The 15285-nt window shown below is 43.2% G+C and overlaps 1 protein-coding gene across 8 annotated transcripts in view; it reads left to right on the forward strand.

The window, feature by feature from the left end:
* Positions 1–2050: 2050 nt before the first annotated feature.
* The window catches only part of KCNJ15 (potassium inwardly rectifying channel subfamily J member 15), a 54783-nt gene continuing 41548 nt past the window's right edge, over positions 2051–15285 (forward strand). For 3 of the 8 annotated variants that reach the window (XM_059921546.1, XM_059921545.1, XM_059921547.1), the window contains exon 1: positions 2051–2470. The gene's annotated coding sequence lies outside the window, so the exon portion shown is untranslated. Of the gene's footprint in view, positions 2471–2496; positions 2548–11665; positions 11845–13147; positions 13271–15285 lie in introns of those variants that run through there. The other 5 variants (XM_059921550.1, XM_059921549.1, XM_059921548.1 and 2 more) reach the window with 5 other exon arrangements.

Below are 15285 nucleotides of genomic sequence, written 5' to 3' on the forward strand. Positions count from 1 at the left end.
AAGAATCTACACATGCACATGTATGCCCACAATAGAACAATTTGAGAAAAATGGAGCCTAATGAAAAATGCATGGACTGAGTGTGAGAAGAGCTGTTTTGAGCCTCAGCCCACCTCTTTCGAGCTCTGTGACTTTGAGAAAATCACTCAGCCTCTCTGGCTTCCACTTCCTCACCCTTAAAATGCAACTAATTATGCCTTTGGGTCTGAGCATCCAATTAATCACATTTCTGAAAGAGCTTTATAAATTGAGAAAGAACATTCAAATGTTAGTTTACTAATAAAAGCTGAAACGGGAAATATGCATTAAAAATAAGAATTAAAGTTCACTTGTAACAAGCCATACCATCCATTTATAATCGTTCATCGATCTTCTTGACAATTTTTTAAGGGTCTATTATGTGTCAGGTGTCCCTCCAGGAACATGTAGCAAACCAGACAGGCATGGTAAAGCTCTGAAAAGGAGCACAGACAGTAAATGATAAAGAGGACAATTTAGACAGTGCTAAGTGACATACAAAGTGAGAGGGAAAGTTGAGGTACAGAGTTGGATTGGAACCACGGGAGATGAAGAGGTACCACTTGGGCTAAACCTGAATGGTGATGAGGGGTTGAGCAGGTGAATGAAGAACTGAAGAAAAACATTCCAGGCAGAGGGAACAGCTTGTGCAAATCATCTGGGGTGGGATATGGTCAGATCTTGAATGCTGCATTTCCCCTTTTTTTTTTTCTCTATCTCTGTGTTTACCTGTTTTATATGGGACTTTTATAATACCTTCCCTCGCATGAGATCTATCTGATTCTATGGATCTGGAGGAAGACCACCAGCTTGAAGAGGTCTGGACTTATGTGGCTTCTTCAAGTCCTGAGCCTCTGGGAGCCCAGGGTCTTCTCTCAGGGGCCACTGCACTCTTCCCAGCAGAAGAGGAAACCATTGCTTCATGGGAAAGAAAAAGACAAAAGGATGGGGACTGGTGCATGTTCTCACTGGGGAATCAGGGGCAGGGAATGATTTATACCTGGGCTTGGGATCAGGGGAGGAAGTAGGAGAAAATGGGGAGGTCTCAGACCTTCCCCCCCAAAAGCAGAATAACTCCTCAGGCTTTCCTGCCTTCAATTTGTTCAAGGCCCCAGAACAGCTGCAGCTGAACCCAGGGTCAAGGAGAAGGGATGCACAGGAGTGTGGAACCCAAAACTCAGGAAAGCAGACATATCATTTTCTTCCAACAAATCAACTCACTCCCTGTTCCCTCCAATGTGAAGCAGCTGCAGCACCCTGACCCTGCCCAGGTGTCTGTGTAAGGGACTGTGTGAGTGTGTCATCATCTCCATGGTGACAGAGAGTCTTTGCTTCCCACCAAGGTGTTGCCTCTGGACCAGTGCAGGGGATCTCATTAGGGAAAGTGCCTGTGGGCATCTTCTCCCTTAGGGTTTACCAGGGTCTACTCTGGCCACAGGACAGCTGGTGACTGGCAAGGGCTGTGGACTGGCGTCCCTTGGCATGATGGCTGCAAGAAACTGCTTGGTGTAGGAAGGACACACAAATGCATTCCAGAATTCGGAACATTTCTCATAAAAGTGCTAGACTCTGTGGACCAACGCTGGGATGATTCTAACACGGAATCTCATTCCCAATTTCCATGCTGTGGAAGAACTCGATTTTACCCATATCTATCCACCTTGTTATGTTTTTTGATCAGGGAAAACAAAGGCTATAGAAACAAATCAATACAGCCAGAAGGAGATTGAATTAAAAACATAGTGTCCCTCTGCGATGTTTGCTTATACATATATTTGATATATGTATTATCTATATGGGTTCATCCTGATTTTCCCAGGAGGAAGGATTTTTGTTAATATTCACCTGGAGTGGGGAGAGGGAAGAGGAGGAGAGAACAGGAGGTGAAGCAGAGCTTGTTAGAAAGTATAATCTGGTTATTTATTTATAGTTTATTTCCTCAAAGGGACCTTTAAAAAGGCTGTGATAAGAGTGGCCAAAGTTTCTTAAAGATTAACTGGCATTCTTTAAAAGGGCATTAGTTTTTTTTTTTTTTTTATGCAGGTGTTTGGAGAACTCAGAACTGGGTGTCCATCAGAATATTTTGCTGGTCTGTAGATTCCCTAAGACACACTGCTGACATCATGGTCTCCTTTCTCAGATTCCTCTCTCTCTCTCTCTCACTTTCTCTCCTTCCCTCCCTCCCTCCCTCCCTCCCTCCTTTCCCGTTCCTCCCTCCCTCCGCCCAATCTCTCCCAATCTCTTTCTTTCTCTCTTCAGTTTCTTCAGGTAAATCCTACTCCGACTTGTACCAACTTGTTTTTGACTGACTGTGCACAGCGAGAGCGTTTTCTTCATTCTGAGAGAACCTGAAGACCTAGGCTTCCCAAGGCGACCTGCGTGGAAGGCTCATCTCCTCGCCTTTTCGTAACCTCACATCTAGCCAGGCGCCTGCATTCACCAGTCCTCGCAGGTAAGAGGCACAGGCTTAGGTCAATTCTGGACCATGCTGCTCGCTGGAGGGATTTCTGAAAAACTTTCCTTCGAAAGGTAATGAAAATGTTGTGATTCTTTTGAAACTGACTTAAATCCTTCAAGACTTCCAGGCTTATCTGGGGGAATTTACAAGTGCTGTTTGCCGGTGGAAAACGGGTTTTTACTTAATGATGGGGCAAAAAAAAAAAAAAAAAAAAAAAGCTTTATTCATGCCTGTAAAACAATATCCAGATGTTGTCTTGTTTGCTCTGGGTGTAAGTGATCTAGATGGAGGGAGAAGAATTACTCTGTTTGCAAGTGTTTCTTTCTCCTAGTGTCTGTGAGAGCAAGTTTGTTATTGATTTTTAGTGATTACATGGTTTTTTTGCGTTGTTCTTCAGCAGTTATTTTCCTTCGTCTGTGCAGAAATCAGTTTAGGTTGGCGCAAGGCGAAACCTCGCCGGCATATTTTAAAATCTGTTACCTATCCTTATAAGAAAAAAGTAATGTAAGTTTTCCGTGGTAGGTATAAGGAATGTAAACAATTCTGACTTTAGAAACATTAGGAACCTGGTTCACAACCCATGGCTAATGCGTTTTATAACCTGTGTATAATTCATGGGGGTCTAGACGGTTCTCAGTTAATCAATGTTATACTGGGTGAAATTTCCACATTGTTCCTGTGAAGCTAGTTTTTTATCTCCTCTCTGCACTTCCGCATTTAGTTGCCTGAAGGAAATAAGAATGTGCTCTTCAACAGAAGTCTCTTGACCTCATGATTTCTTTAAGTCACAGGTTAGGAAACTTACAACAAATGCGATGTTCAACTTGGCAAAATTAAAGACCAAAATTAGTCCTACTCAATTCAAATCTTTAGATTTATTTCGTCTTATCAGAAAATATCTTAATCTTTTTGTTTGTTTGTTTATCTAAAGAAAGGATTTTGAAAAAAAAATTACAAGCGATTCTTGAAGTTCTTTTTTTGAAACCTCAAAATCACACTCACACACACAGCTGCTAATCCTAGATCCTATTCCATTCTGTCCTCTCTCATAAATGTTAAAACAAATATGTAATGATCTACAATAGCCTTAGGTGATAAATTCTTTCAATTTAAAATTGTCCTAAAAATCAAAAGAGAAGAGTCAAATACAACTATCATGCATTTTTAAATGCCATCATTTTATGACAACCAAGCGCTTACCTTACACACATCTCCCCTCAGCACTGTTTTCCCCAGGTTTTTTTTTTTTTTTTTAGCAGTTTTCTTCCTTCCCTAGTGATAAATACAGTAAATGGCCAGGCAGGGAGCAACCCAGAGGTCGTATGACAAGTCTTTGCAAACGTCTGGAAAGTAGAAGAGTTTCACCAAATCGCCAGTCATATCTCAGAAACGCTAATCAAATAACGGGGCTGACAGGTCCTCACTGAATTAAATAAATGCCTAAGTAGTTTGGGGGTTTTCTAGAAATAGACTTAGCTGAATTTGGCGATTCTGGTTGCTTAAGGAAAACACATTTTTAAAAACTCCTCCCACCCTCTCATCACTCCTTCTTCCCATCAACTGTTGTGGTCATTTTACGGAAAGTGCTATTTCCCCAATTTCCTCTCCTGACACTTAGAACCAGTGCAGACAGCCCGTGTTTGGGGGGAAAGAGACAGAGCGAGACCCCAGGCTTCCCACGCCTGCGGTCCTGGAGAGCTGACAGAAGCAGGTCTGCTGGATCTTTCTACTCTCGCTCTGCCCTTGTGTGAAGGAAATCTTAAAAGGGCTGAACTTTCTCGTTTGGGTGTGTGTGTGTAATTATGTACCTGAATGACAACGTGCTTTGTACAAGAAGAGCCACCAATGTGTGGCTTTAGGCATCAAAGACAAACATTTTCGGACTTAATCACTAAATGTCAAGCATTTGAAATCTCCTTTCCTGCCACACCCCCTCTCATCTGTCAGAGACACGGGGCAGCCCACTGACTTCCTTCCTGACTCTGCTTCAGAGTCCAGAGATGTTTGTGGAGAGTATTTGCCTGGTGGACGCATCAGAATCTTGGGACCAGCACAGGAGTCCGCAGAATGAACCGTAAGCATGCTAGAGCTGCTGATGACCAGCCCCAGGGAAGGCTTGTTTAAGGCATATAAAGCTCCTTAGTCATGCCCTTCAGCCTTTACTCTGTAAGGAATTCAGCTACCGTCTTCTCCCCTGCAACCATTCAAGCACGTCACGCCAGAGTAAATCAGGTGTCTCCAATTGTGCTGTTTCAATTCTTCTTTCAAGTAAAAAGAATTCTGCTCCAAAAATAGTCAGAAAGCTATGGCCAGAGTTAATCTTAGCTTCCATGCTTGCAAAGAAGAGTGTATTGCTTATTAATGGGTAAGTGAAAGCTGCATGTCAGACAGGGGTGATTCTTCATTCTCCTCTCTCCTGCCCCTCACCTTCATCTTGTAGACGCACCTTGGGAGTGGGGCTTGGGTGCAACTGGAGTGGCCGGGCTGGGTACGGGGAGAGCAGAGGAGCAAAGCGATCCAAGGTGGGTGTGTGGGGGGCTTGCTCTGTGCCCCTCAAGGATGCAGTGCCATGGAAGGGGGCAGATCTGACCCCAAACACCTGGCTCTTTGCTGCCGCTCAGGTGGCCTCCTGCTGCCAGTTTTACAGACAGAGAAAGCACTGTGCGGCCAGAAGGAGCAGCTCCAGAAGTGCCGAACCTTCCCACAGCTAAAGGAACTAAGGGCAGCCCACTTCCCCACCTTGAAATGGAGAATTGAGAGAAGAGAAAATAACTTAAAGTCTAAAAGCAAAGATTCTGGGAAAGAAGTTTCATTTGCTAAGCATTACTTTGTTAAGATAAAAGGGGGAAAAAAAAAAAAAAAGAGCACATAGACGTTCCTGGTAAAAGACAAAGCAATAAAGAGGAATCTGAAAATCTGCCTTCCCTGCAAAATGCTCCTTGGGCCAATGCAGACAGTGATGTGGGCACCTCTGCTCACAATGCAGCTGAGTCCACGTAGAAATTCCCACTGTATTCCCAGGGCTTTTTAACCAAAAACATTTCTGCTTTTCTCATAAACAAAGGTCAGAGCTGGTGAGGGTGTCTGTATACCTGCCTTCCCTTCATTTGGTACCGTGACTTATCTGGTGAAAGGATTCATAAGCCAACAGTCACTGCAATCCAATTGGACTTTAGAAATTCACACCTGGCCTAATTCCAGAATAGTCTGCGCTCCCACACCTAAAATTCTATAGCACAGAATTCCAGATATTTCAGTCATGATCTGAAGATGAACTAGGGTTGCCTGACCAGGCTCACGGAATCAGAAGATACACGAGAAGGACAAGGTGTTGATTTGTGGTACCAAAACACACTTGTCCGTAGGAACCTGTCCATAGGAAACAGTGAAGTAGAAGAGCATGCTTGTGTTACCTGGGGGCTGAGGACCCAGAGGGGCCGTTGAAAGGAATTAGCAATAGAATAAGCACAGTTTTGTTTTGTTCTTCCGCATGACCCTACAGCTCAGATTCAGAGCAATCTAGAAGTGTATTGATCCACGTTAAACAAAGCAAGCAGTTCCTTCCATGGTGGGCTGATCTGTGGCCACCACAGATCAATCAACCAATGGCTGCATTGGCTACTTAGGTTCCCATTCAGGGTTCCGAGTTCAGGGACATGACATCCATGGCCTGACTGTGACCCTGGGATTACAAATCACACTAACCCTCAGTCACTGTCAGGGCCATCAGAATGAATACAAAAGAAGTGGCTCAGAGGAGGAACATTGCAGAAAAGGATCCAGTTCTCAGGGCCCAGGTTTGGGTTTGGGTTTCAATCCACATCCTGTTTCAGCCGAAGTTGCCCTGCTGTGGGACTGATAACTATGAACTTCTTGTGAGTTTTCTCCAGTGCCGGGACCAGAGGCCGATCAAGATTTTATGGCGCTTGAAGATTATACAATTTTAAGAGCCCTCTTTAAGGAAAAGGAATGCAAAATTATGACTATAAAATTAGGTACAAAGCTTTGGAGAAGGTTGGTGCAAGGGAGGAGCCCTGAAGCTTGCATTTCATTAACTTCATGACAAATCCACTCTGTGTCCTACGTAATAAAGGCCCAATACTTGTTTCCTGAAGGAATGGTTGAATTAATTTATGTAAATTTTAGCTGTTGGCTGCCCTCTAAGTAACTCTGAAAACTGATAAGTGAAAATATCAAATAATTGTGCTTATACACATCTAATGATTGGTGATATATGGAAGACTGATGTGGGTGATACCTAGAACATTTCTCATTTCACTGGCACAACGCTGTGAAATGTAGATCCTTGTACTGTGGTCAAAACGTTAGGTCATAACTACCCAGTGGCAAGATGCTAATGGTAAGATGCTATCAGAACTCCTACAGCAGAGTATGTGGGAACTGAAATTCATGGTACACTTTTTCGATTTGAAAAGTCCTCAAGTTAAAAAGCGAAGAACTTCGCGCTAGTCGTGGGCCTAGAACCTAGAAAGATATTAAAGGCATCAAGAGCACACTTCTCTTTTAATAGGCTTGAGGCCTTGCCCAGCGAAATATCTATGTGTCTGGCAAGGGACAGCCTCTTCTATTTCTATGAGTGCTGTTTCCAGTTCCAATCGCAGTTATCAGTGTCATTTCTCAGTATGAATGCTGGCTAAACTCATGCCTACCAGGCCAAATAATGCTCTCACTCAGTGATATTTATGTCTTCAAATATTGCAGATTGGTATCTTGCTCATCCTAGTCTCCTGCCAAAGAATGCAAGGTTGGCTCCCCGAATGAATCTGGCTTTCTTACTTCCTGAGTTACCCCTTTGTCTAGCCCTACCTTCCAAGAATACATTTGAGAAGCTTATCATTTGCTTTGAAATATCATGAAATTTGACATCATCTCTACTTTTCCTACCAATCCTATCCCCACATACCTGCTACAAGTTAAAAATATTACATATGAGCCCAGGAGCGCCTGGCTCCTTTATCAAGAATTCTGTAAATACTAAGGAACGAGAACCTGCCCTGTCCTCGTCCTATTTTCAAAAGTCCATGGAAAGAATTTATGTATAAACCAATAGTGAGCTACATCACATGCAGACATATATATGCAACTAACAAAGGCAGCGTGGATGTGTATTTAGCCATAACGTTAATAATGACACTAACTGTGTAGGTATAGAGGAAATATTCCAACGCCAACAATGTCACAATAAAATGCTGCGTTATTTTCAACATCTTGTCTTGTGTAGTAAATTTCAAATCTGTAATTTACACTTAAGGTCCATAGTAAAGATTAAGTGTACAAAAAATTGCCCTCTAAACAGTGTTGCCATGGTGACAATGATCTTAGCATCACCCTTTAACAAAGGAGGTGGGTATCATATTCATGTGACTCAATTATTGTCCACACGGATGTCGTGATAATCTGATCAAGGAACACTCAGGGTTTCACCTCTTAGCACCACAACCCACCTGATCCCTACTGGCATGGGGAGGTGAGGGGACTGAGGGCTCCACTCCAGTGCCTTCATGACTCAATCTCTTGGGAACTGGGGGAAGACCCCTTGGAAGCTGGCCCTCTACTTCTTGTCTTAGGGGTCCAGGGGCAGGAGCAATCCCCTAGCCAGAAGGCTGAAGGGAGCATCCCAAAACACAATCAAGTTTGACAGTAAAGCAGTATCTCTCCTGGGAAGCTCTGCTGGCCAGCAAGTGGTCCTGAGGAGAGTTCTGTGTAATTCTTGCCCTACAGGAAATAAGAAGGTCTATACTCTGATAGGTTTGGGAAATCTGTCATAGTCTAGAATTCCCTCTTGGAATGTCCCAGTTATCATTACCATATCAAAAAGTCTAAGAAATCCAGCAGCAAAGACATCCTTTAACTTTGAATCCCAAGTTGTTTAAACCATGCTGGACTACAAAACTGTCTGCCGCCTCCTTCCGCCTCCTTGTAACTATTATTCACTCCTCTGACTAATACTTCATGCAACCCCATGGAGGACACTTTTGCAGGCTCTGATTGGAAAGTTTTCACATACTCCAAGAAAAGAACATGTTACGAGTTTTATACTCCACTTGGCTGTGAGTTGTACTTTTGGGACCTATAGGTGACTAGCCAGCCTTTGGGATTGCAAAGTGGCCACCCACAGTCAGCTGCAAATAATTTATTTCCTTTTTGCCTCTTTGTTTCTTTATGTACATCTTATTCCCAAAAGGATTCAAGTGAATTTACAAAGACCCATCCACATACCCTCACACAAATACAATACTAATTAAAAGTAGATGGAAAAGAAAAGTAAGAGTAAGCCTCAAAGAAGTAATTTGATGAAATCATTTACTTATATGAGTTTTAATCTATTTTTAAAAACCACAAATTAATGTACCCTGACCCACAGCAGTGGAATCTTGTTTGTGACTTTAGAATTCAATGTATGTTTTAAAATATGCTTCATATTTGACCCTGGAAATCAATTAGGCACTCCTTGAATCTAGTTTTATGTGCACCATATTTTATAATTCTTTTAAAAGACAATGTTAATTCTGCCTCTCGAGATCTTTTTCTTTTTTTCTTTTTCTCACTATTTCTATAATTTAATTGTCTGTAAGTGAGGTTATAAACTTTCTCCATCAGGATGTAGCTGGTTCATCCCACTTGGTCCTACTTTGCAATCACCTGTCTACTTGTCTCTCTCCCCTACTGGGTTGTAAGCTCAATGTCAATGGAGATTTTACCTGATTCTTCCTCTGTGCTCCCAGAGTTTGGCCCAAATAATTCCTTAGGCAATGCTTGTTGAATCAACATGCATTGACACCGAGGCAAAATTTCTGCTGTAATTACATCTCCAGTTGAACCATGACCTACATCCATCCCATCCTGCAAACATAGAGCATAGGACTTTGTATGTGAAGTGTTTTGAAAATACATGTATCTGAAAACTCCTGACTAGTGCATTTTCTCCCTTGATGACCGTTACAAAGTGATAGATTGGCTGTTAGAATCACTTAAAGGGGGCTCTTAAGGAGGGAGACATATTTGTATGAGTGAGAAGAAACAGGCCACCAAGTACCTACAATGTAGTAGTTGTGTGAACCCCACGGAGGGAAAATAGGAAACACGCAGAGTATTTTGGAAAGAGGGAAATGGAAATAAAACAGAAAAAGTGAATGCAGAGCCAGCAGGGTTTGGTGTGGCCTGAATGTTTGATCCTGGAGAAGAAAATAAAGGAAAGAAAGGAATGAAAGAATTCACTGCAGTCTTGAGGAGGAAAGAGTGATTTGATCCATGGCGTGACCTATCCAGGAGACAAGGGAATTCACATCATTTCAGTCTCCCTCAAATGCTATGTTTAGATACAGTCTGTGTTAGCATACCTGCGGCAATGAGGGTATTTGGCTCACAATGTGTTTTAAATTTTAAGATGAAGAGAATTTTCTAAGATTTGCCCATTTTAAAGATGAAATATTATAGGACTAAAACTTATAAGAGCCACTTTTCTGTGATTACAATCAAATGCATTTCATTCCAACTAGGAGTAGTGGATACCAGTACATGGTGTTTCAGAGTCTGAGGCTGCACGAGGGTTGTATAGTTAAACAGACATTTTACAATTGTGGATTTTAACTTGTCTAGTCCAATATCCTGGGAATGGTCTCTTAACTAGCCTTTTTTGCATAGCACTTTGTTTTGTATTCAATATCCAAAGAAACGGTTTGTGACTTCCTAGTGCTATATTGGTCAAAATGTATATTTAATGAGTTTCTTAATCAACTCCCGTCAGGAATTTGGCTGGTTAGCCTCTGACCCTCAGTTCTCTCTACCTGGTACACATGTGCCGACAGCTTGCTCTGCAAGAGGCTGGAAGGCTGTGTTTCAGAAGATGCAGGAGGAGAAGACTTAGTCTTTAATCTCAAGGAACCTCCATCCCACCGTTGGGAGGAAGTGTGGATGGGGATGCAGGTGGAAAAATAGTAAGAAATACTCAAAACACATCAACGGCTGTGGTGCCCGGCAGAATATGATGAGCATTACATGAGACCTTAACAAAAGTCTGAGGAGAGGCAAAGAGGGAAAGATCAGATCTGTTTGGGACAGTTGGGAAAGGTCTTGGAGAGAACCTTGGAGAATGAATAAGACTTCGAAAATCAGGATGGGGAGGAGAAGCCATCAGAGGTCAGGAGAACGGCAGGCACAAAGGTACACCTGAAGGAAAGGGCAGGGAGGCTTGCAGTGGGCAGAGGGTTAAGTGTGCTGCAGAGAAGGAGTCAGGGAGTGATGACAAGAATCTAGATGATGCTGATGATGGTGGACACTGCTGAGTGCCCGCCAAAGGCCAGATCATTCCAACCGTGTCTTAATCCTCACAACCACTGCCTATCTGGGAGGCTTTCTTATTAACCTTGTTTTAGAGATGAGGAAAGCAGAGAGCAGAGGTTCAGTAACTTGCTTACAGTCACAGGTTTCAGACGGTGTGATCCTGGGCTTTGAAGTGAGGCCATTGGTCTCTAGAGGCCACACCCTGAAGTTTTGCTCTCTGGGAGATGAGCCTTAAGGGTAGGCTCGTTGGGAAGGGTTGTTTGGGGTTTGATAAGCAATGAGGAGCCACTGAAGGTTTTGCTTGAGCTGCATTTTTGAATATCAGCCCAGTAGTGAAGACCATGTGACTTGTCAGAAGGGTATTTCGAGAGGCTGGGCAAAGGGACTGGGGAGTTGGAGCAGAGCAGGGGCAGCAGGGAGGGAAAGAGAGACACACACACGAGATGCACGAAGAAGGTAGGACCTCTGGGCTCGCTCTAGTTGGGCAGGAGTGAGGGAGTGTCAGGACACACAGGCGGGAGAATGAGGGCACCATTGTTTGGAACCAAACATCAGGAGAAGTAGCTGGATGTAGGGAGAACAATGTGAGTTGTGTTTTGGACGAGTCAGTTCTGAGCAGTTCTCTATGGGAGGTGAACCAGGGGACACTGGAAACACAGATTGAATCTAAGAGGGGCCACAGGTAAAGAAATGGGGCCAGGACTGGTCGAGGGAGTAAGGTAGAGGATGCTGAGAGAGAATAAAGAGAAATAAAAGGGGATGGCTAAAAGACCCTGGGGGATATAACTGGGGGTGGGAGAAGGAAGAGGGAAAGTCCACCAGGCAGAAAGAGCATGGATAATCAGGGAAACAGATGGATAACCAAAGAGTCTTCTGACCCAGTAGCAAAAGGCAGAAGGAACTTTCTGAAGACACTGCTACTAATACCTGCCCTGACTCACACATCAGAGAACTGAGAAGCATGTTTGGAAGCTGAAGAAGAGAAGCAGCAGAGAGTCTAAAGGTGCCAGCAAGAAAAGATGTTGGAGGAGGGCTTGGTAGCCCCGTCCCAATTTACTCTCCAGGTAAAAAGTCAGAGGAATTGAGAGATTATCGTTTGGCTGGCCAATCAGAGTCTCAGAGGCCGGGAGGATGGCTAATTCTAATCGTGTTAGTGGCATGAGTTTCTTTTCCTCTATTGCCTGTTTTAAGTATGATTAATCTGCTCCCTTTCCTCTTTAAAGTCAGTCAAGTTATTCCATAGATTAACATCTATCATGATTTTAATAGTCTGTGCTTAGCTCGGAGGGTGGTTACATGTATTCCCAAAGGAAGATTCCAGCAACTCAGGCCCCTGGGAACTGGCTGAATATCTGGTCTTTGCAAGTTATGTGCTTTAGTTTTCTGAGACACTCTAGATAAACTACAAGCCCATTCTTTTTTGTTTTTTTTTAAAATAAATTTATTTATTTATTTTTGGCTGCATTTGGTCTTTGTTGCTGCATGCGGGCTTTCTCTAGTTGCGGCGAGCGGGGGCTACTCTTCATTGCGGTGCACAGGCTTCTCAATGCGGTGGCTTCTCTTGTTGCGGAGCATGGATGGACTCTAGACACACGAGCTGCAGTAACTGTGGCACACAGGCTCAGTAGTTTTGGCTCATGGGCTCTAGAGCACAGGCTCACTAGTTGTGGCGCACGGGCTTAGTTGCTCCGCAGTATGTGGGGTCTTCCCGGACCAGGGCTCGTACCCATGTCCCCTGCATTGGCAGGCAGATTCTTAACCACTGCACCACCAGGGAAGTCCACAAGCCCATTCTTGAATGTGTTTCCAATAAAAAGGGAAAGATAATGCAGCGTCCAAATTTTCTAGTTACTGACATGATTAAAGCAAGACTTTTCAAGTTTATTCTTTTATAAGATCGGAGACCTTTTGAACACAGACAGGATCTGACAGATAGTCTTAACGATGGAGAGAGAGAGCAGGCTGGGCCAGTTCCTTCAGAACAATTCGTTGTTGGCTTTGAATCTACAGTTTCAAGTTTGTTTTGCTGGGACTATCTTCTACTTTTTCGGTGTTGTAATGGGATTAAGCAAAACTTCAGCAAAACCTAAAATGCTATATTATAGTAGTTTTGAAAAATATGTAGGTGGATTTTTAAAAAAGTCACAGTCTTAATTTCTTAGCAAAAGTCAAATGAGTAGTCTTTTGGAAACTTCTGTATAAGAGAATATGAATATCTGATGAGTTCTTTTTTTCAGCTTACTATTGAAGTATAGTTGATAATTACAATGAACAGCAAAAGGATAAACATGAAGATGTAAAAGAGGACATAAAAATCATACAGTGTGGGGAAGGAGAGTAAGAAAATGTCGATTTCTTTTTTTCCAGAATATGTTTGGTAAGAGTTCCTGAAGCCCTAGAGAAAAAAAGTTGGGAGAGGAATGAGAAAAGCCTCAAGGTAGATAACGGTGGAAACTTGACAAACAGAGGGCCATCTGTGAAGAGGAGCAGGTTGGTCTCAGGAAAAGACTTTGGACTTGGGAGCTGACATTCCTGGATGTGAATTTCAGGTGTTCAGACTCCCTTGGGTGAGATGCACTGACCATCAGAGCCTCAGTGTGTACTGTAGAGTGTATGGGAAGCAATCAACAGAGGTTGGTTCTTTCTCTCCCCACTCCTGGTCGCCACCCTCCCCCACTGATTCCTCACCATCACCCCCACTCCCAAGGGCAATGCAAGGCTTTTCTTTAAGGCAGCTGGTGAAAGAAAAAAGTTAAACTTGGGAGTGGAATCCCTGGATTGGAGTCTTCACTTCTGTGCTGTGTGATCCTCCGAAAGTTATCTAACTTCTTAGATTCTCATCAGAAAACTTGAAGAAATTCCTACCCGCAAGAATAAAACAGGAGTGCTCGATGAGCAGATTTTTGTAAAAGTGTGGGGAAGTCCCTCCTAGTTCTATGAATCAGCAGGGAACAAACATTCTCAATATGACCCAAAGCAACCCTCCTTTCTTCCCTGAGGACCTAATTCCCTTTTTATACAATTCTGCTTTTTAGAAATTACTTTATAAAGAAACTCACAATTCCAGAGTCTAGGTTACCACCCTTACAAAATCTGCAAGCAGCTTTTTAAATATTTTTAATTTTTCAAAGGGATTATACCCCTGTAGCTACTCAAACTTTGATGAAGGAGAGTTTAGTTTTGGCAGGACTAGCTTACTGGGTTTCCCTCTAGAAATGACTGTAGTTCTCAATGCAAATTGAATCAGAAATTACCCTTGTAATTTTTTTTTTTTTGGTCCTTCATTCTTTTCTGTTAAAAATACATAGAAGCATTAAAAGGTAACTTTCTCCTAGGTCTTATAAGGAGAGAAGAGTGACAGAGAGAAAGACTATGAACTTGGCATACCATTGAACCATGCTCTGGAATTTGGGTGGGTCTAGGAAAAAGTACTTCAGTGGAAAGCATATATGGGTGTGGGAGAAATCCCTGTAAACTATAAATTGACTACGTACTGAACAGGCTGGTGTGGAAAGAAACCACAAGTCTCCCAAATTCAGAGAAGAGGAGACAGAATCAATTTGGCACCAAGAGAACACCAGGTGCCCTTGGGAGCTGGGGATGTTTGCAATTAGTAGCAGTCTTAACTAGTTCCATGGAACTCAGTAGTCGTAAGCATCTACTGTGGTGTCCTGCAGTTACCCGTACCAGGACCTGCTTATCGTCAAGTTTCTCCATCACCTGACCTCAGTTACCCATGCTCTGTCCCTGCCCACTCAGGCCCCCTGCTCTGTTGCTTCTGGATTCATCCCACCTTGTTGCCTTTGCCTGCAAGGTCTCTTCCCTAAAAGCCCTCATTTCTTTCCTTTTCCTATCAGAGTCTCATTATCCATCCTTTGAGACCCTTCAAGGCCTGTTAGGCTTGGGTTTTCCCTTCCCTTACCACTTCTGCGCTTTCTGAATTTCATTTTCTCGAGGCTGAGTTAAACCTAGAATGTGTCTGTGCCCCTAGGAACTAATCATATATTGTGTCCCGATTTGGACCTTCGTTAGGTACAGGTGTTACCTATTTCCCCCCTCATATTACCAGCTCCAGATGGTGGAGGGCACATCACACTTGACCAAGTGAAAACCAGCTAGCTTCCCTCTGCAGAGTCCCACTTTGCACCTTGAACTGGGTGCATTCAGCTCACTGTTTGCAATCCCAGTCTAATGCCAGGCGAGCTTTATTATCTCTCTTTTTCAAAAGAAGGAAGCTGAAAATCAAGGAGACTAAACCTCTTGTTCAAAGTCGCCAGCCCAATTACCTTTCACAAGGCATCTTACTTCATCAGCAGGGTGACCCCATTAGGTTGGCCCTGGCACCAGCCTTCAGACTTTAAGTAACTTGCACCCCCAGTGTCATAACCAAAAGATCTGAGATTTGAACCCAAGTCTGTGTGTGGCTCCAACCCTATACTTTTACACTCTATCATATTGCTTCCCTATCACCAAAATGCTCAAGACAAAGTTGAGCCTGGAATAAT

This window comes from Balaenoptera ricei, chromosome 4 (genome assembly GCF_028023285.1).
Source record: "Balaenoptera ricei isolate mBalRic1 chromosome 4, mBalRic1.hap2, whole genome shotgun sequence".
Lineage (NCBI taxonomy): Eukaryota > Metazoa > Chordata > Mammalia > Artiodactyla > Balaenopteridae > Balaenoptera > Balaenoptera ricei.